Consider the following 23,913-nt stretch of genomic DNA (forward strand, 5'->3'; position numbering starts at 1 on the left):
GTGGCAAAAACTGCATAGTGTTACAAACAAAAATATAGGACCGCCGATTAATGTAAAGAGAAAGATAGGAAAGGAGGTGCAATTGAAATTTTTTGAACCAACAAATTTTTATAATGTTGTTTTTTAGAGAGGACCAATACGATGGCTAGACGTAAGGGGTCAATTTATATAATCATATATAATACCCCAAATATTATATGATACGAAAGCAGTAAAAAAGAGATAGCAAAACATAACAATGAAATAAAACGAATTGCATTATACGCGCAGGCTGTTGTCTGACAGCGCTTTTTTCTTGTATTATTTTCGGGGTTTTATGTGTTGTTCGCTTGCATTAGTGCAATGTTTAAACATTCGAATAATATTGCCAAAATATTTGATAGTGTTTTAGACCAAAAGAAGAAAGCGTTTGGACAGGTCGTGTTCATAGTTCGGACTCTCCTGTATTCGCTTACTGCGTTTTGCGCTAATTTGTGTAGTGTTCTGCCCAAGTGTTGGCATCCCAGTAGTGTTTGACTTTCTGTTCTTAATGACCCTAGACAGGTTAGTGCAGAAGAAGAGTTAGTGACTGTAACGTAACTTCACGTGGTGCTTAGAGTGGTCTAAAGAAATATAACGATAAGCACAGGAATATTTGCTTTCCGATTAAAGTCATTTTTGTGCAATGTTGAATAAAAAAATTTGGCGAGATTATCTCTAAAAAAGTGAATAGCTAATCTGAGATCAATTTAAAAGAAGAGGTTTGTTCGAAAATTATTTGAATTGTTAGAATAGTTATAATGTGGTAGATGGACTGGAAGTGTATTAAATCATAAAATTTGCCAAGGTAAGTAATTAAAGCTACTGCTCAATTTTCGAATAAGTGTTAATAATTCTGAGTGAGAAATCAGAAACCTAGTCGTGTTATTATATGTACCTATAACGAGTTTCTTATAAATAAAATTAAAAAAGAATTTTAGATTCCACTCTTATAGTAGTAAATGTGCACAATTGCGCGTGATACTAGAACTTCACAGATTTGGATTCGGATGTCATCAGTTTTATTTTACCGACATCCAACCTGTTGAATGCTAGTGCGGCGGTTCCTGGTCAATAGGACTGCAAATAAAACAACACGACAGAAAATGTTCGCAAATGCAAAATTTTTCTTTCTATCGCGTTCGGGTATCGGAACCGAATCACAACGAAAGCGTCATATAGAACAGACAGTGTAGGGAAAGAGACTTGCAATGCTGGCTGTGCTTCTCTATGATGGAAAACGTCCCGAAAACTTCGCATTTTTTCCTCGCTAGACACGGATACAGCGACGGAGTTTTTCAATTGTCGCATGTATGCCTTGTTTACCATGAATTTTCCATTCAATCCGTATCGTGTGATGCCACTCTGTGCACCAAGTGCACGATTATGTCCTAGGACTGTTGGTGTATACACTACGATAGAGTAAGGGCCAATGCCGTAGTAAATCGGCTTCATGAATGAAAATTTTTACCAGTGTTCTATAATATTTGTCTGTTTTTTTTTTTTCATTGAGAATAATTTGAAGTTGAGTTATTTCTAATTGTACGTCGACGGGCGTGTTGCTAAGCTGCTTAACACTGCACCAGCAAACTTATTTTGAACTATTAACATGTGACGTTTTCGGTTTCATTTTTTTTGTTTTGTATTCCAGAAGAATGCCGAGTCATTCACTGAATCCATAAGTTATATCGAACTAAATCGATTGTCTCGAAAGAATATATCAGGCTAAATCGCTTTTCGATTATCACCGTTGGCTGCCGTTTCAAATTTTGAAATTCTTTAACTCCCGCAACAACTGTGGCATCATTCATGACTATCCTTTTAGTCTACTACGCTACCAGTAAAAACAGTTCGTAATTTAAGGTTTTTGCACAACTCCGTCGTCGGTGATCGGCGCTCCAGTCTGCTCAGGCAGTCGTTGGTTCTATTTTGTTGTTTTGTTATTCCTTTCTTTCTGCTCGTCTGGTCTGGTATATTTAGGTCACGTTGCAACGCTTTGTTCGACATTTGTTGCGGAAAAATAGCAACATGAAGGAAAGCGCAGTGGCAGCAAAAAATCCTTAAATATCGGAAGCTGACTGGAAGATTCAGACAACCTTGAAACTAGTCGTGGATGTATGTTGATCTGTGAATTCACTAGAAACCTTTACTTCATTCGCACACAATGACTATACAAACTATAGCAGAGATGTTCCAAGAGGACAGCTAACTTATTCAAAGCGATTCTTTTTGTTTTATACTATCCATTGAATATCATCGGGGAATGACATAAAAAAATCTTCGGATATACATATGAGTACAGTCACACAATTGAGACATAATAAAATTTTGCCGTATTTTGCAATAATTATTAAAATTAATCAAACAATCATTCAACAAATTTCAACTAATATAATTAGTAATTCAACAAAGTGCGAAAATTTTTCTAGATGTTTACAAAAAAGTTTTTCATCAAAATGACAACTTTTTCGTTCATCTAATCAATGACATTGGTAAACGCATATGTCGCTGCAACTGTAAAAAATGAAAAATTATAGATTTCTAACCGTTACTGTAAGTTTTGATGCACCTAGCAAAGATTATTTTTTCAGAGACTTACATGACTTTTGCCGTAAGCAAACGTAGAAGCGTCGAATCAGGCGAGCAATTACTCTGTGGTCTTTTGACGCACTTCTGCATTTTACAGGGCCAAAAACCAAAGAAATGGTTATAAATAAATAATGAACAACAGTAAACAATAAACAATAAACAATAAACAATAAACAATAAACAATAAACAATAAACAATAAACAATAAACAATAAACAATAAACAATAAACAATAAACAATGAACAATAAACAATAAACAATAAACAATAAACAATAAACAATAAACAATAAACAATAAACAATAAACAATAAACAATAAACAATAAACAATAAACAATAAACAATAAACAATAAACAATAAACAATAAACAATAAACAATAAACAATAAACAATAAACAATAAACAAGAAACAAGAAACAAGAAACAAGAAACAATAAACAATAAACAATAAACAATAAACAATAAACAATAAACAATAAATAATAAACATAAACAATAAACAATAAACAATAAACAATAAACAATAAACAATAAACAATAAACAATAAACAATAAACAAGAAATAAGAAACAAGAAACAAGAAACAAGAAACAAGAAACAAGAAACAAGAAACAAGAAACAAGCAACAAGCAACAAGAAACAAGAAACAAGAAACAAGAAACAAGAAACAAGAAACAAGAAACAAGAAACAAGAAACAAGAAACAAGAAACAAGAAACAAGAAACAAGAAACAAGAAACAAGAAACAAGAAACAAGAAACAAGAAACAAGAAACAAGAAACAAGAAACAAGAAACAAGAAACAAGAAACAAGAAACAAGAAACAAGAAACAAGAAACAAGAAACAAGAAACAAGAAACAAGAAACAAGAAACAAGAAACAAGAAACAAGAAACAAGAAACAAGAAACAAGAAACAAGAAACAAGAAACAAGAAACAAGAAACAAGAAACAAGAAACAAGAAACAAGAAACAAGAAACAAGAAACAAGAAACAAGAAACAAGAAACAAGAAACAAGAAACAAGAAACAAGAAACAAGAAACAAGAAACAAGAAACAAGAAACAAGAAACAAGAAACAATAAGCAATAAGCAATAAATAATAAACAATCGTCGTAGGTTTGAGCCTCGGCTCGGGAGAGACTGTTAGTGCCAGCAGAATCGTCCTGTACATTTCAAAGTTGGCTGTAAAGTCTGTGTATAATAAACAGAAAGTTGCGTTCCGAATCGGAATGTAGCATCAAGGCTTCAATTTGCTATTTAATAAAAACAATAAACTGTTAACAATAAACAATTGAAAACAGTGAATAGTTTACAGTAAAAAGTAAAGAAACAAGCAATAAACAATGAATAATAGACACTTAAAAAAACAGTAAACATCACCAATTGAAGGATTTACCATTATATCAATATATATATATATATATATATATATATATATATATATATATATATATATATATATATATATATATATATATATATATATATATATATATATATATATATATATATATATATATATATATATATATATATATATATATATATATATATATATATATATATATATATATATATATATATATATATATATATTTATATATAACATATACCCAGATTAACAATTTGAAAGTTCAACAACGAACATTTAATAGATAAACTATGGAACAACAAACAATAAAATACTAAAATGAACAATTAAACAAAATACAATGAAACAATGAAAAATAATTCAATTAAACAATTTATCATTTAAACAACTTAAAAATAAAAGTAGTACATACATTAAAAAACAATAAAACGATGAACCAAGACATTAAAACAATAGAGAAAAAAATAAAATAAGGAGACAAAAAAACACAACAATAAAACAATATATAAACAACAATAATATGATTTTAACAACATTTAAAGAATGTTAATCCGCATTGAGCACAAATAGTGATTTCAAATTGATATTTTATTTTTTCATTTTCAGCAATTATCATGGCGAGGTTATAGTACTGTATCGCATTCATAGTTATTTCACATTTTGTGACCTAATCTCACTAGGCGAACCGCTTGTATACTCATAACAACACTTATATTCATCTCATCGCTCCTATTTGTCCAATTTGCGTTAACTTTTACTATTTTTTTTCCAAAGTAAAACTTCCTATCACTCAATTAAATCAATAGGTATTACACTTTCAAATAATAGTAAAAAATGACGGTGAATTGGACAAATAAAAGCGATGAGATCAATATAGGTGTTGAGATGAATATAGTAACACTTCTGCCTCCCAACTGATCTCGAGGTACGATGCTGGCCTAACAAGCCAGTCGTCGTAGGCTCGTGTCTCAGCTCGGGAGAGACTGTTAGTGTCAGTAGGATCGTAGCGCCTAGCCCCGCAATTGTCCTGCATATGAAACAGCTGGCTGCGAAATCTGTCTATAATGAACAGAAGGTGAAGTTCCGCATCGGAATGTAGCACCAAGGCTTTGCGTTGCTTTGACCTAATCTAGCTTTATTGAACTCGAACATAATTGGTACAAACTGTTCATCGAACGAAAAAGCTCTATTTTCTAGCATTTTCCGGCGATTACGCGGCTCAACTTCTCTCCTCTCTTATTAAAGCCGGATTAATCTTATTGTACTATTTGAAATCAGCTTGGTCTGAAATACTGTTTTTAGCGCTGGCGGAAACCGTTTAAATATTCGCCTCATAGATAGATTTAAAAAAAAAACTAGTTGATTTTATGATTTTCAGCCAATAAATTATTAAATTTTTCGATTGTTTGGAAAATAAGCTCGTGATTTTCAGTATACACTGAATTCTGTTTTTACGCGACTTTTTTACGTGATTTTATTTTACCCGCTTTTTTTCACACGATTTTCTCGAAATTACGCGATCTTTTTTTACGCGATTTTCTCTAAATTACGTGATTTGTGACATGGGAACCATTTGTGTATAAACCAAGATACAACACACACACCCACACACACACACACACATACATACACGTACACACAAATATACACATACATACACACACATACATACACACATACACACAAATGCATACATACACACACACTTGCACACACATACACTTATACACGCATATTTACACACGTACACGCATACATAAACACATACACACACACACATACACAGGCACCTACCACATAGCGAAAGATTTTGTCAAAACGACGCGATCTTATTTTTACACGATTTGTTCCAAATAACGCGATTCTTTTTATGCGATTTGTTCAAAATTACGCGATTTTTTCTTACGCGATTCTTTTTTTTTTTTGTGCGGACGCATCAATCGCGTAAAAAAAAAATCCAGTGTACTGATTGTAGTGAAGACAGTTTTATTAGCCCACGAATAGTACAAATATTTGAAACGAACTGAACAGAAAACTTTCTTAAAAACGGTCAACTGGTCAACTGAATAAAATTCGACTTATCGTTCTGATTGGACTTCCAGTACCATTCAGACTGCCCACTCCGACATCGAACACAACATATCAAGTCTACAATTAATGCCAACTGACGTTATTTTTTTGTTTTTCATTCTTTTATGGTGTATTAAGTTGTATATTTGGAAAACCGTGAACAATATTTATTTGTGTAGCAAATTGAATAACACTTGTATTACTGACGAACGTTTTTCTTATTCGCATGAATTTAAAAAAAAAAGTTTTAAAAAAGAACATTCGATTTGGATATTTTATTTAAAAAATGCAAAACGCGAATACACTAAAGTCGCTTTTTACGCGGGGGATACGTGCCGCGAAAAAAAAACCGCGTAAATTCCGGAATCCGCGTAAAAAAAGCCGCGTGAATTCCGGAATCCGCGTAAAAAAAAACGCGTAAATTCCGGAATCCGCGTAAATTCCGGAATCCGCGTAAAAAAACCATCGTTAATTTTGCATTCCGAGTGAAGGGAAACCGAGATCTGGCAGAAAAAAAAATACCGCGTAAATTCCGGAATACGCGTAAAAAAACCACGTAAATTCCGGAATCCGCGTAAAAAAAAACCGCGTAAATTCCGGAATCCGCGTAAAAAAAGCCGCGTAAAGAAAAACCGCGTAAATAAACCGCGTAAAAAGCTACCTTAGTGTATTTGTTTTGTTAATATATACAACATAGAGATTTAATTTACAAAATTGAATATACAGTCATACCTCGATATAAGGCAATTTTTTTTTTTCGTTACGTTATATCGAGTTACGTTATATTGAAGCACGAAAAAAAATTTCTTTTATTGATGCAAAATTATTAATGGTTACTCAAAAATGCGCAAAAACTTATTTCCTATCACCTGTTAGTATATATAACCCTTTCTCTTGCCTCTTTGAGTCAATTTTCGTTGACAAACATAATCAGTCACAAAACAGTGGAAAAAAATATCAGTTTTACCCCATTTTACGGACCTTTTTGATTTCAAAACTTACTAAAAACATTTATTCGGAACACCTCAGAAAAAAAATTTGTACTTTAGTTTTAAGGTTTCTAAAAAAGTTACGTTATTTCGAGGTAAAAGTTACGTTATATCGAGTTACGTTACATCGAGGTTGCCTTATATCGAGGTATGACTGTATAAATTTCAGAGACTTCAGAACAATTTGATTCGTTTATTTAACTTGAAAAAAGGCATTACGTAAATACCGTAACAGTTATGTTTTAACGCTTCTAAAATATATAAAATTCGAAGACCCAGAATTTAGATAGACCATAAAATAGCTAACTTGTTTGGTCCCTTGAATTTTTCGTTATTTCGCGACCTCAATACATTATAGAAGTACAAGAGGGTTCATTATCTCGAAATACAGAAGCAGCAAAAATGCAGTTTTATGTCCTGGCTGGATTGGGCCGTACTTGAAAAGAAGACAGAGAAGACAGTGGAGCAATGCAAAATATCACTAAAGCAATACATACAAAATTTGCTATTCTACTACAAATCAGTCTCCTCTAAAAGATATGTGTGAGTTTTTTTTATTCCCGTCTTTTCCTGACAAAATCATATTTCGCAACCTAAGAGGTCTGCGCCGGTCGCTTTACATATAACTGCGCTGTATGTACATAACTAACGCACATAGATCGCCTTTTTTTGGGTGGACTGCGTATTAGTGTTAGTTCTTAGCGCAGCCTAAAAAAATCGCCGGGAGTTAAAAAAACGCATCTGGACGTTTCTTCTCTTTCTCTCTTGTTTGGTAGCGGGTTTTAAATACACATGCACTTTTACACTGCACAAAACGGCATGGCGTTGCACATGTCTGGCGAAATTCTCTTAAGATTTCGTTAACAACAAGGAATTGCCGGATGAGGTCAACGTCCCCAAAGTGGAATTGTGAAACAGACAAAAATGCAACGCAAAACACAATTTTAGAACTAGGAACGCTTGACTGAGTTCAAAGTTATGATTTTTCATCGAAATTATTTGGTAGTATAGCAGTAAAGACACCTTGTAAAAAATGATCATGTATGTTTTGTTATTGTTTTTTTGGCATTGAATGTCATAAAAATATGATATGTCTTACAAACCCCATTTATATTATGATAACTGGTTTGTTTAGTTATGCAATTCAAAATATGTTCAACGATTTTTTCTGCCGTTTTTAATTTTTATGTTTGAGTTCTAAAAGTTAGTTGAAATTACTCAGACATTTGAGTATCACGCTACAATAATAGTGGTATGTTTAGCTGGTTATACAAAAAATATTATTGTAATAAATTTACTTAAAAAAATTAAAATAAATTAAATTTAATTAAATTTCATTGCATTGAGGTTATAATTTTGCTCTATTGAAGCCGCATAGTTTTGTCACACATACTAATCGACTCAGTTTCAAAACCTTAGCAGATATCTGTTTGTGTGGGGTTATAGTTTAATTGAAAGTTGTTGATTTTTTTTTATGATAAAACTTAGCTTTACGATAAAGTTTTGTTGGATTATTTTTAATTTTTGTATTTTGTATATATGAAACTCAATGGGGCAATTTGAGAATGCCAAACATCATTCAAAAGGTTCTATAAAGTAAATGGAGTAAATGTATTTCGACGAATGTTTGCATTCTATTTAATTTTTATAAATGCAATATCATTGAACTGCATAATTAGTATAAAATAGTATAAGTATTTTGAAACCCAACTTTGTTTGTACTTCTCTAGACACTCAATCAAACAGCTTATATAGCTTGAAACAATCAGTATGTTCAATATGATGCAAAAAGCACTGCACAGCCAGCGGAATCCTATGTTACATTCTCCGTACTTACTTAAAAATTGCAATTTCATATTTCATTTAAAAGTAGTAATAACCAAATAATAATCCACAAGATATACTTATTAAGGACAGGAGAAAAAAACCTAATTATCACAACCGAAAGTCGTCTTCTTTTCCGTTGCTTACCAAAACTTTGTGTTTTCTAGTATAAAAACGATTAAGATTACAAAAACTATCCGATCTGATTGCGAAAACCATCCAGGGATGACATTGCGTATCTCGTTTCGAGTAACTTGAACGATAACAAATGATCGCTTATGGGCGTCGAAAATAGCAAAAATCGATCGAATTGAGCTGCACAATGTCATCCTAGATTTCATTTTTCTGATACACGTTGCTGATCGGGTTTGCTGTATTGGAAAAGGACATCAAAACCATGGAGTTACATAATTATTGTATTTCAAAATATTTGAATTTTTTGATGAGTATCGTTACACCTGTAAATAAAATTCTTTGGGAAAAAAATTTGACCCACAAACAAAATAAACTATAACATATGTATATCTTAACTGAAAATATTACCAGGAATAAGTAAACTTTTGCCGTCACTTGCAGTTTTGAGATTTCTGGCAACCGCACAATAATCATCGACTCGTTGATTGCAAACAAGAAGCAGAAGCAAAGAGCAAAGAACTCGCAAGACATTGTATTCTTCTAAAATTACTCTACTTTCCTCCTTCCCCACCGTAAAAGTTCAAGCAGCGAAATCTTACATTCCGTCTCCAACCATTTTGGGGAATTGTCTTATATACTGGTATTCATATAAACAAAGCTTTTCAGGGAAAAAGTGCAGTAAAGTGGGAGAATGTATGCGTTGATTATCGTACGAAATTTGTCTGTTTATATATTAACGCTGCACGATCAGGTTTGATTGAAGTTGTTTGTGTACTATTTTTTTCCTTGGTGGCCTAAATGCACTTCGTGGATACACCACTTGGTACGACGGATGCTTCAAATAATTTTTTCGCGGGCTAACTAGCCGAAAACAGATGGAGAGGGCAGTTCAATGCCTCTTTCTTTTTCAACTCTTTTGGATGACCACGAAGAGAAACACCCTACGGAACGGATCAAGATCCTTAGCGTGCATCACGCTTTTGGAAATCATCCAATCTTCTCCTTTTTCTACTGTGTCACTATTGCCTGTTTCAGAAGATATATACTACAGGCCTATGAAAGCCAGTTTTTTCGTGTTTTCTTTTCGTTCGATTCACTTTTGCCCAATTCTCGATTTTGCACACATAGAATATGCATTATTTCGATACCACTGCACTATAGCAGAAAGCAGACGTTGTATTGTAGGAACACGTATACAACCACAGTCTACTGCGCTCGTTAACTGCTTGCTAGTCAGGTCAATTCACGTTATAATCTTCAAAATATACACATATGAAAAACGTAAAATGAATACATCAAGTTTTGAATGTCGATGACCTTTTGTAGACGATAGCTAGTCGCAATCCAACTGTGTTCAAAAACTGCATCGACGCATTTATTTTCAATATTATTAGAATGGATCACATGCAGCTATTGCATTGCTTCTTGATGTATCTTAAGCCAGTGAAATTAACTCCGTGTTCTTTTCTTGCATGAACATGAATAGTGAGAAAGTTATTGTAAGAAAATTGAATCCACTTGAATTTTTATTATTTTTCACTCTATGAAGATTATTGATGCGTCGGAATGATATGAATTGATGATGATAATGAAGATGATGGTCTCGCCACATACCCCTACAAGGGTTTAAGCTGGACGATTTATCTATAGATAATTAGTGTTGTCACATTTCAATCAGTCATGCAAAAAAAACGAACTGATTTTACATCCAGATATAAAGTGACCAGACGTCCCGCGTTTCAACGAAATGTAGAAAAACGTACGTAGAAAAACGTCCCGCGTTCATCTAACGTGTCCCACGCGCCTTCGCAATGCCACGCGTCTTAGAAATTCGTGAATCGTCGAGACCTGGTATTATCTCCAGAAAAAAAATTGAAAAAATTTGACTTTCTTGTACTTGAACTGGGGCCAATGGAGAGTTTTCCGACCCAGAAATTTTTAAGTCTCAGATATGTGGATTTTTCTAGATAACACTAGATCTCGACGTTTTATGCATTTCTGAAACAATTGGCCGAAAATTTCATGAACTTCATCAGTCAAAAAAGTGATACTCTGACCGGTTTGAGGCACCACTTCTCGAAGGCCGATATTGAGCTGAAGTGCTGTATGAGAAAATTGTTCGAGAATACGAAACTTTTGGCCCTTTTGAAATTCGAACATTCAATTTTTCCCATGCAAGTCATTGCCACCCTATTATGCATGTGTAATTTTTGACCATCGCAGAGTTAAACTGTTGTCTTGCGTTTAAGCTCTATCTGGTCACTTTATCCAGATATAAACTTCTTTTAAACCTGTTTATCTGATTCATAGAGCACATAAAACTAGCATGCTAGAATATGACATTACAATGAATTAATACATTTCAATACAAAAAAAAAATAATTAAAAATATATTAAGACAATAAAAAATATTGAAAAAAAAAACATTTAAAAAAATTCCAAATGATTGAAAATAAGATGACAAATAAATAAAAGCGATTAAAAATAAAAAAGAAATTAAAATAATTAAAAAAAAAAAGAATATTGCAACAAAGTTGACGTTCCGGGTTAAGGGTAAAGAAATCAATTTTAACTCTTCAAACGTTTTCTTCGGGTTTGACTGCAATTACATGAATAATTACTACACGATATTCAGTGAGGTCTTTTACACGGTTTTTACACGTTTTAAATTTACACGTTTTTTACGACAATTTTGAAATAACGCGGATTTTTTACACGGTTTTTTGCACGATACGCATCCATCCTGCAAAAATACTTTACTGTAATTTGTTTTTATAAGAAAGGCGTTTTGTGACTTTCAGGTTTGTCAAAACTAAAATTCTTCTTATTTATTAAAAGAGCAAAATGAAAAAAAAATTAAGTGAAGGACCCAATAACAAAGCCTTCAACGGGCATTCGAAAATTTTAGAACATATCAGCAGAACAATGTTGAATATATTTTGCTATCAAATGTTTTTAATCTACAGGAATTTTTAAAAAATTGATGTTACTGAAGATATGTTGAAACTAAATTACTGAAATTAAAATTTCAAAATGGGTCTTGGATTTTTATTTTGCTTTTTTCTCAAGAGTAGAGCTTGTATTGTGCCGTGTCAAATAAATGTTGTGAAAAAAAGAGTAGAGCTTATCGACATATGAAAATAAACTCAAAGTATTACAATTTTTCCTGGAAAAACTCGAAATAATTTTCAATGCTACCAAAATGCATAAATCATAAATCACAAAAGCAAAGTTATCAAATAAATTTGTACTAATTAAACTAATTTATACTAATTAAAATAATACTATTTAGCAGTTAGGAAAAAAACATATTCTAAGTAAATATGTTACATTTTTTTTTCAAGGGGGGATTTGTTAGTAGCTTAAGTATTTATGATGGGTATTAGTGAGTAATGAGTATGTGTGTCCAATCACAAATGGTGACTTCTCAACACTGTTAGAAATTTGTAATTTTAATTGTTAGGATTTGTTTGCTTTCGCAAATAGTCCTACTTGTCAAAAGTGTTACAAAATGTTTACTGTTAAGCACAACTGGGAAGAAAAGTCAATATATGATATACAGTAAAGTCCTTTTTTACACGGTTCTTTTTTACGTCGATTTTTCAGACAACGCGATTTTTTTACGTCGTTTTCTCAAATAACGCGGTTATTTTTACACGATTTTTTTCGCACGATTTTTCGTCTTCGCGTGAAATTGTTACAGTGAGTAACAGTAACGGTAACAGACTATAGTAGGCTGTTTGTCATACAGTTACATTTTTACACGGTTCTTTTTTACGACGTTTTTCCAAATAACGCGGTTTTTTTTTTGCACGATACGTGAAATCGTGTAAGAAAGAACTTTACTGTAAATCTTTATGCTGTATATTTTAGTTTTTATCTAGAAGTTAATCCTTCAATATCCCTTCCTGCATATTTGTTACCATTTTTGTCCCTCCCGGCGTGTTTGAGACATGTCTGAGTGGCATGTTTGTGACATGTCTTGCTACACTACGGTATCAGACAAGTAAAATAACAGAAGAAAATAATTATTTTAAGTTCGTTGATAAATTTTCGTTGATTTGTGATTCAATTATCCAGAGTAATTTTTTTGATACTCCTGATAACCTGATTTACATTCATTTATACCGATAAATAATGTAACGCCCAAAAACTAACCACAGGTTGTAGGCTGTCTACCAAAATTGTCATTTTCTTGAGAGTTTTGCTACATAAAATTCAAATTTTATAAATTTAATGAAGCACTGTTTTTGACCATAACCCAATTCTTTCTCCACTAGTATTTAATTGACCTCCAAACTTGCCTCAAAGTACGCTCACCAGAAATCGGGAAAAAAAATTATAATCGGCGATTTTAACGCTAATTTTATTCCACGATTGTTCCTCAGAATACTATTCTATTTTGTCTCCGAATAGTCCTACATGCTTTTTTTCTGTAAGAAACCCATCAACAATTGATTTTGTGCTAACAGATCAAAGTCATGCATGTAGTGATTTGATCACACATGCTGACTTTGATTCTGACCATCTTCCAATAACTTTTTCTTTAACACATGAATCAGTTTTGAACCCTATGAGCTCTGTTTTCAATTATCACAAGGCTAAGTGGTAAAAAATAATATTTTTAACTGCAAAAATTCTTTGACATCAAAAAGATTGGATAAATAATTCAGAAATTATGGTTATGATCACATTTACGGAGGTTTATACCATATGGGTTGAATAATAGGACGGAGGTAACTCCTGGGTCTAAAAAATATCTCGATCTGCGAAAAATACTCAGTTTGCTAAGCCAAATAGGTGTGCAAAGTTTCATTCAAATTAAATATGGTCGATGTTCGACGAGAGGTCGTTTAGCGCGATTTTTCTCAGTTTTCGAATGCTTATTTTTTAAGTGGGGATTTGTTAGTAGCTTAAGTATTTATGATGAATATTAGTAAGTAATGAGTATGTGGGTCCAATCACAAATGGTGAATTCTCAACACTGTCAGAAAATTTGTAATTTTAATTGTTATTCGTTAGGAGAACGCTTTCGCAATTAGGACTTGTCATTCGTAGGGGTTAAAATCTACTTGTCAAAAAAAGGGAAGTAAACTTTCAACTAACCTATTGGCTACAAAGAGAGCTTATCGTAGCAATTGAGGATTGCAACGATTTTTGTCGAATAAATTGATTTGACATAGCTTCTAATGTTTCAACAGCAGTAAGTCTATGTAATTCGAGTGTACCAAACCAAGGAGGACGTTTCAAAATCATTTTCAGAATTTTATTCTGAATCCTTTGAAGCGTTATCTTCCTTGTTAAACAACAACTTGACCAGATCGGTACAGCATAAAGCATTGTTGGTCTAAAAATTTGTTTGTAAATCAAAAGTTTATTCTTTAATCTAAGTTTGGAATTTCTATTAATGAGAGGATATAAACATCTCGTATATTTGGTACACTTTGCTTGTATACTTTCAATGTGCTCTTTGAAAATAATTTTTTTATCGTAAATTAGTCCCACGTACTTAACCTTGTCAGACCAACTTAAAATAACCGCATTTATCTTGACAACGTGATTATTGTTTGGTTTGAGGAAAGAAGCTCTAGTCTTATGGGGAAAAATTATCATTTGAGTTTTTATTTGAGCATTGGGAGAGATTTTCAACTTTTGCAAGTAGGAAGAAAAAATATCTGAGCTTTTCTGCAATCGACTGCATATAACACGAAGACTTTTTCCTTTTACGGAAATGCTTGTGTCATCGCAGAACAATGACTTTGTGCATCCTGGAGGCAAATCTGGAAAATCTGAAGTAAAAATGTTGTATAGGACTGGACCCAAGACTGAACCTTGAGGCACACCTGCTCTGACAGGAAATCTATCAGATTTTGAATTCTGATAGACAACCTGCAGAGTTCGATCAGTAAGATAATTTCGAAGAAAATTGATTAGGAAAATTGGAAAATTAAAAGTTTGCAATTTCACAATCAAACCTTTATGCCAAACACTGTCGAATGCTTTTTCTATGTCTGAAAGATCAGCTCCAGTGGAATAACCTTCAGATTTGTTAGCTCGTATCATATTTGTAACTCTGAGCAATTGATGAGTAGTGGAATGCCCATTCCGAAATCCAAACAATTGATCTGTAAAAATTGAATTTTCGTTGATGTGTGACATCATTCTGTTAAGAATAATTCTCTCAAACAGTTTCCTTGTTGAAGAAAGCAAACTGATTGGTCGATAACTTGAAACCTTAACTGGATTCCTATCTTGCTTTAAAATTAGAGTTATTTTTGCATTTTTCCATAACTTGGGAATATATGCAATTTTGGAGCAGCTTTTGAAAAACTTTACTAAAAATTCCATTGTGCTCTCAGGGAGATGTTTGATTAGTATGTTAAAGATTCCATCGAAAGCACCTGGTCTTTAATATTTTTGAAATTTTCAATAATTGATTCAATTTCATTCAACTAAGTTTCAATTATTTCTGTAGGTAAAAATTCTGGGATAAAATTAAATCAAATTGCCGTGTGACTCTTTTTGAATTGAACTCACAAAATTCAACTTTGAATTTTGAACACTCTCAAACTGCTGAGCAAGTCTTTGAGCCTTTTGTTCATTGGATACAAGAAAACGTTCACCATCTTTTAAAACTAGAATAGGCTTTGAAGGTTTTTTTCCATCTTCTTCTTCTCGTCTTCTCTCTACTATATAAAATACAAGCAGTGACATCTAAGTGAAAATGTTCGTCGATATTCAAGAAAGACATTCGATGGAATAGGTTCTTTACGAACTAATTTCATTGTTGTCATATGAGTTACATTTCAAGTTCAGTAAAGCGGGCAATATATGTCATTTGCTAGAATGCGAAAACGAACGGGAATAGAAGTGTGACTTCAGACTTAGAAAAATAGTAGGAGGGTGGTATCCAAGACACGACCGCATAGTTGACGTAGGACTACAATAATTTTATATTTTTATTTTGAAGCTATGTTTGATTTTAAGCTCGTTTTACTTTTATAGTTTGCTTGATTTATTTTAACCAACTTAAGCTCAACATCTTCCAAAAGGAAGGTATTTTGGTTCGGGAGGTAATATCAAGTATCTAGGTCGTCAGCCCAAATTCATCAAGAGACACCTCAAACGACTTGGAACAAAAACTAGTTTATTGGTGACCATTTCTACGGTTAAGGTAGTCTTTCCCATTTGAATAGTCAAAAAAGTCATGAAAAAAGAACCGTTCATTATTGACATGGTTCGATCTTGGCAACAGAAAAAATTCTGGCGTGTTGCCAAAATCTAACGGGGTCTGTATTTTGATTATTTCTTTACAGCACTCTATCTTAGAAGAAAAAATATTCTGTTTAACATTCACAATGGTCCAGAAACCAAATTTCTATTTATTTATTCATAAGTCTTCGAAAAAAAAAATCTTACAGACATTTCTAATAACTACTTATTCTAAGTCTAAACATTGATTTGGTCATATTAAAATCGTACACGTCAGAAACAATATTAAACTTACGACAACACACTTCGAATGGATTGTTTTGAGCAAAGTTAGTGCGGTATCTGGAAATCCGGAAAAAATCGCTTCGTCGAGTAAGCCTTTGTGGTGCGTTGAACTGAAATTTACTGAGCAGTTCTGGGCTGTCTAAGTTGTTTTCTAACAGGTCGAAAACGAAGAGACGTTGAAGCATGGTCAAATTTCGGGGGAAATTTGGGTCTAGAGCTCTAAAGCAATGTTTTAGAGAAAAATTTTTTTTTACAAAGTTGCTTAAAACTATTGGAGCTATAAAATTGTAGAACAGGGATTTCTATCTACAAAAATAAAAAAGTTAGATAGTTCAAAAATAAAAAAGATAGATAGTTAATAGTTAACAGCAAAACGTAATACTGTCTGATAGTGGAGGTGGTTACGAACTTTCCGAAAAAGCTTCACCTTCAAGACATCAAAATAGTCTAGGCTCATGGAAGCTAACATTAATTGACCAATTGGGACGGGGAGATTCTGTCAAATGTTTTTTTGCCACTGCTATACAGGATATCACAGCAGGCAGTTGGTGTCTATTCATGAAGTCTGTGCCAGGCGTGCTCGCATATGATTGGTACATTGTTGGTGAAAATTCGACCTTGAAACTTCTATTCAACTTTCAATGTTTAACAATGAAGTGATAATGAAAATTGTAGAATCACAAAATTGTCCATCATTTTATCAATCCAACGGCATATCGATTATTGTGATCCATCATGTGGTTACATCAGTATTAACGTTTGAAATCTTTCATTCTGACGTTACACCTTGGGTTTTATTTTTCGCAGAATGCATCTCGATATAGTGCGGTTAGACGTAGTCCTACGCCAAAAAAAAATTTTTTTTTACATTAGAATGTGCGCTGTTGTTTAGAAAAGCCAATTGGGAATAAATAATAGGTATCTAATTACTTAAAATTGGAATAATATTCACAAAACTAAGTGAACCATGCAAAATCACAACTAAGATTGCTCAATTCGCCTCTAAGTCGAAATTTAAAGCGATTACATGTAATTTTTTATATAAATTTATCGTTGATGTTCAGGCAAGACCTTTCAATAAGAAGTACCTCTGCCGGGATGAGATTAAGCCACGGGGGTGAGATTGTGCCAAAACGGGAAATGTTTGTATGTTAAATTACTTGAGATTTCTAGAACCTAATACCTCAAATTCAATACTTTATGAAACATGACAAATTTATTCACAACTTCAAATGGAATATGGATGATATCAGTGAACTGTTTCACTTGAATAATGTTTCAAAGTACAGGGTGAAAAACATGCGCAAATAACGTTATCCAAAAATGTCCCAGGCAAACCAACCCGATCAAGAAATTACATCAACTTACTGCTCAGATGGTACGCTAGGATGTCGTCTCCAATATGTTGAAGATATTTTATGCATTGAATCTGTGTTGGCTCAGGAAATAATGTTTTTCCAAACTGTACACTTTTCGAGCCCTTTTGGGGTGAGATTGTGCCAAGCTATAATGAACAGTACAGTGTGCGGAATTCATATTCGCAGATAAACCTATTTTTGTATTGTAGGGAAATTGGGGCAAAATCAACATTTTGCTGACATTTTACGTAGATCAGACACCTACCATCCGATTTGTGAGACTTTTTTACTCAAAATAAAATACAATTTGACTACCACTTTAAGATATTAGCGAATTACCATTAATGCTCAGAAATAATCGATATTGATTATTTTGCTTTGTGAAATATACTAAAACTATGCCAAACCCGGTTTCGTAGAATCACCGTTTTGAGCTCAGTTTTTGTCCGATTTAAGATCTGTTTTTTCAAAAGATGGGTAAAATGATGCTAATATGTGGACAAACTCTTAGAATTTTGATATTTGGTTTTAAAACAAAATGGCGTCGAAAAAACCTCAAAAATTTCCAGTTTCTCAAAAATTCAAAATGGCGCCATTGTTGCCCCTTAAGTTGAAATATGTTCAAACTCGGGGAAATTTATTTTCGCATCAAACTTCATCAAAAAATCATACATAGAAGCCAAGGCAAAAAAATTGTTGCACTGTGTATTCAACGAAGAGTTCCATTGCGCGAGGCCCCCATGCAAAAATGCTGTATTTAGGGGTGGGAGGTGTTCAAAATTGCTATAATTTGGCGCCACGTAATATGTGAATGTCCCTAATGATATGATTTTATAATTGAAGAGTATTTCGACGCAAAATTTACAACTATTTTCAGAAACTAAGGCAAAAAACTTCAAAAAGGGATAAAAAACAACAGTTCTTATGAGAATCTTTTTTTTAATATAAGCGTTTTGTGGGTCCATTAAATGAACTCGGATCAACTTCAAATTTTCATGGCTTATTTTTGGAGTGAAAAGGAAACTTTTTCCGCCCGGCACTCATCGAAATCGCATGATGTTACAAATATGGCCACTCTAAAGAACATGATACTAAGAGACTTCATTTCCTTCAACAAAACCCGATATGTTGTAGTCTTTCAGCAACCAGTCATATCGATTATGTATTTAATCTTGTTTAATGCTTTTCTTTTTAGCGAAAGAGACAACAAAATTTTAGTTCTTTTCAATCAGTTTCCGAATGGTGCATCTGGATTTGAAACTAAATAAAAGCTCTTTAGTGGCTTTATAAAATGCTACTTTCTAGTTCCGGACCATTTTCTGTAGAGAAAACAGCACCTTGAAAATTGCCATGGGCCTTTAGTTATTTTCTAGTTTACTTTAATAGCTAATCTATATACTTTCAAGCACTTTAGAACACAAAAGTAATTGCCTTAAAAGAGTTTTTCGTCTATTATTATCTTTAAGAGCATTGGTCACAAAGCCAACGATCACAACCTTTACAAGGAACTTTAGGTTCAACACCTCGATATGTTGTGTTACAAGGAAACAGTTGCATTCCATACAACAATCCCCATGCATGGAATATGACTTTCCATAACACCGGACCAAGAGGGAACCTTGTGGAACCCCTGTGATGATTGAGGTATATTCCTGACCCTCCTTAGTAACTTTCCAAACTTTTGTATATCGACACCAGCTGGTTGCCTAGACTATTTATTTTATTTTATTTTTAGTATCTTGCTCGCGGTATCAGATTGGTAAGACCGAGATCTTCCTTCCATTTCCCTGGGAATCTACATTACCCGCTATAAGTTTGGAATCGCTTTACCGAGTATTGCAACACCCAGTTTGAATATTGCAACACCCGAAAAGTTCAGCATCACCTGAAAATAGGCAATTTTTTGCTGAGAGGCGACATTTGACTTCTTACTCTTCTTCATCATCCACCTCGATGATCCTTGTTGTACTTTTCGTAAGTGATGTCATTCATTTGGAAAATACTTGAATGTTTTTTATGCTTTCTATCACCATTATGCACAATTCCTCCAGCGGGCGATAATTTTACTGTCTGAGGGTTACTGAAGAATCTGCATCTTTATGGGGTAATATCCACCAAACGCTGAAAAAAACAAGGCTTTTTTCTTGATTTTTTTTTTCAAAGGACATTTCATATGTAAGGTATATAAATAATATATCTCTGGATTAAGCAACTCTTGCAGAGTAGGAAAAAAATTATTGCTATTTTTATTACAACATGGCGGCTGTGCAGCGATTGCCGTGAACCGCTTTTCATAAGTTGTTCCGCGGCGAGCAGTAGAAGTCGTGCCCAACTCCACCTATCACCAAAACAAAAAATTTCTCATTCTCTACATAAGTGTCGCTAGTGAATTACACATGATTATATTTCTAGAATTTTTCTTCGCAAAATGGAAAGGGTTTGAAAGAAAAAAATCTTTTTCGATGGAAAAATCGACTTTAATTGTTTATAACTTTCGACGTTGTTAATCAATCTCTAAAATCGTGTGTACTTCTCTAGATAATCTAATGAAGAAGCTAATGTTAAAATTTAAAGTCAATCGGACGTAAACTTTTTCAGTTCTACTGCTTGCCGATTTTGAAATTGAGAAAAACGCGTTTAAAGTTTCAAAATGCTAGAAATCTTTAGAAACGCTATAATTAAGCCCCTAATATTTTTTTTTACCATCAGTCAGCTATCCCTGCGCCGTAAAGTTGTCCTTCCTGGGCCTTGTTTGGCTCTTCTTCCTTTTTTGTCTGATGTAAGGCTGCGCCTAGACTCTTTCGCGATATCGGACATGCGATGCTCAGCGACTTTGACGCGGTTAGCGTCCGATCCCACGCAAAACTCGTACATGCTCGGTCCAACGGTTAACCCAAAAGCATGATTATGTATTAGAGGATAGTTAAAAAAATCGGCATTACCGCAGTTCGAACAAGACACAAGAATCTTGAAGCCTAGTCCACGCTTGCTCAACTGTGAAAACCGCACATCACTATTACATTTTTTACACACTCCGAATTCAGAAAGGGCAGTAAATACAGCGAAACATGTATGAAACAGTAGCCGAAATCCCTATCAACATCGTGATTACGCTTTAAATCAGAAGTTTCAAATTTTCCCGCCGAGGTACTAACGTACTTCGAATCGCCTTTGAACGCATGGCGGCTAGGCGGGTGTCGGTTACCAATTTTACTCCGGGTTATTCTGGTACTTCTTCTTTTACTGCCTTTGTGGCCACTGTACACCTTGGGGGCCGTTCCTAAACCACGTGGTCATATTTTGATCACTTTTTATACCCCCCGTACCCCCCCGTGGTCTTTCGTGGTCTTTTGGACAACCCCCCCCCCCCTCTAGACTTTAACCACGTGGTCTTATTTGTCAAGTGCCAAAAATTCGCTCAAATTTTTTACATTTTTATTATTAAACTTTCAGTACATTCTAAATTTCTAAATTGCAAAAGCTTCATTCTTGCCTTGGTGGCAATAATAAACTACAAGTCAGGAAAAAAGACCACGTGTTAATTTTGTCAACCCCCCCACCCCCGTGCGTGGTCTTTCGTGGTCTTTTGACAAACCCCCCCGCCCCCCCCTCTTTATGACCACTCACATTTAAGTACTTTTGAATATGACTCACAGTTGAAAAGTATAGAAAAACTCAAACAGAGAACGTACACAACGAGAACGGCTGATCGACTAAACAAAGGGAAACTGTGAGTAAACACATACTGTAGAGACGCTGTAACGGTCAAAACTTGATGTAGCGACCTCTATACTTCAAATTTGAAACACAATTTCGATCATAGGTAACTTCTACTAGTTTACAAAGCCGAATACCGCCAAATTAAACGAAAAATGTGATTTTGGAACATAAAAGTTGTTCGGTAAAAATTGATTTGAACGAACTTTGAGTTTAGATCTCTACTTGGGCGATGTAGATTTTGATTCTAGTTTCAGCAAATCATGGCCAATAAAAAAAATGACAAAAAAAATTTTTTTGGCGGATATTACCCCAAAATATCTTGAAATCGAACGTGTCATCCATCGATGATTATGAATCATTCATTGACCCATCTGAATTGTACTCTTCACACAAGCAATCTCCATCAACAGGTATGTTCCAAACTTAATCTAGAACGGATTTCTTCACGCAAAACCGTATTCCAGTGGCATCCGATCCACCTGTGCCACATGTGCACTGCACAGGTACCCTATTTCCTAATATCCGACCATATGCAATTATCTAAATATTCAATTTGAAGCATCAAACACTTTGGTTTGATTTTCTTGTTTCATTCAAGAAAAAAGAACTTGAATAAATGTTTGGAGCACATGTGACAAAATCTGCCACCCGACGCCTCTGCCGTATTCACTCCTTGCGCACTTCTGGATGTTTTGGTAATTGATAAAAGTGATGATCTAAATCGGATCTCCTACTACACCCGTATTTGTACGCTGCGTACTTTATTTTGAATGTTCACTTGTAAATATTTCAGATTATAACAGGTAAAATCATTAAAAAATAACATAAATCAAAACAACAAAACATGTTGTTTAGCAACACTGCCAGTAAGCCTGATGATAAATTTTAACGCACTCTGGGTTTTCAATTTCAAACAATCAGCGAGTGGTTCCCAAAGTGGATGCAAATCTATACTATCTGCCCTTAGGATTTATGTAACTCTATCTCTTGATTCCGGAAACCAAGAAAGTTGTGGTTTTCAGCAAAGTTGCTCAAAGGGTCAAGGGCTTCTGATTTGAGGAAAGTATAATTTGGAGTTCAGTCACACCGCAGCGCTAGTGTGCATGTAGTTTTGAGTGTATCGAACTTAATTTAGCTAAAGAATCCCATTATTTGGAGAGTTGCGATTTCCAGCAAAGTTGCTCAGGAGGTCAAGGGCTTGTAATTGGCGGACAGTATAGTGCGGAATCGAGCCGCAGCGCAGCGCTGTTGTGCATGTAGTTTTGAATGTTTTGAACGTAGTTTAAATAAGCTCACCATTTAGAGAGTTGCGATTTTCAGCAAAGTTGTTAGGAGGTCAAGGGCTTGTAATTTATGGGTAATTCAATACTATATCGTCTACTATGCAGAAGCCTTTAAAAGCAAAGCCTTGGTGCTACATTCCGATTTGGAACTTGACCTTCTGTTCACTACACACAGACTTCGCTGCCAACCGTTAAGTGTACAGGACAATTGCGGAGCTGGCGCTACGATCCTACTGACACTAACAGTCTCTCCCGAGTCAAGACTCGAACCTACGACGACTGGCTTAAGCCAGTATCGTATCTCGAGACCAGCTGGGTAGACACAAGAAGCCTCTAGCCTTCTTCAAAATACGATAAATTGTGTGCCCACTAGCGACATATAGCGGTGAAATTTTACACTGAATTGACCACCATACAGTAGTTTTTGACCTTCTGAATAAGCTTGCTGAAAACCGCAACTTTCAAGTTTGTCGAAACCACGAGATATCCGCCTATTCCAGGTGATGTTAAACTTTTCGGGGGGTGCTGCAATACTCAGTGAAGCGATTCCAAACTTATGAAGGGTAGTGTACAGTCATCCATGCGCTTCTGCAGAACTACTCAGAATAGTCAGGAATCAGGAAGCTCGTTTTATGATTGTCCTGATAGCTATTTTCGTGATTGCGTCCGGTCCCGGTGCTTTGCTCACTTTTAGTGATTTGGTATTCGCAGTCAGTTCCTTATTTGTAATCCTCACCTTCTCTCATTCTTAGTTTGGTGTGAGATACTGGAACGTCGATTGTAAAGTTAACACTTGTCACCAATGTTACTAGTGGCCATTTCGTTTGTACGCTAATTTTCGAATCTATTGTTGTAAGAATGAAGAAAATCCGTTGCAAAATGACGAAGTTTTAAGCATTTGAAAGTGGACAATATTATGACGCTTCCGATGTTGTCGGGTTTTCAATTTACTCCCCTGCATGTTGCGGTAGAATGTAATTCAACGTAAGAAAACACAAAGCTAATTAACATGAATGGATATTACAGCCAACCCCTTCAAGTTGCAGCGAAATTCTTTT

General features: G+C 34.2%; 1 protein-coding gene across 1 annotated transcript in view; it reads left to right on the plus strand.

Moving 5' to 3' along the window:
- Positions 1-377: 377 nt before the first annotated feature.
- Positions 378-23,913, plus strand: part of LOC129717605 (broad-complex core protein isoforms 1/2/3/4/5) — a 192,128-nt gene continuing 168,592 nt past the window's right edge. Inside the window, exon 1 of the mRNA XM_055667625.1 lies at positions 378-826. The gene's annotated coding sequence lies outside the window, so the exon portion shown is untranslated. The remainder of the gene's footprint in view (positions 827-23,913) is intronic.

The sequence above is a fragment of the Wyeomyia smithii genome, chromosome 1 (genome assembly GCF_029784165.1).
Source record: "Wyeomyia smithii strain HCP4-BCI-WySm-NY-G18 chromosome 1, ASM2978416v1, whole genome shotgun sequence".
Taxonomy (NCBI): Eukaryota; Metazoa; Arthropoda; class Insecta; order Diptera; family Culicidae; genus Wyeomyia; species Wyeomyia smithii.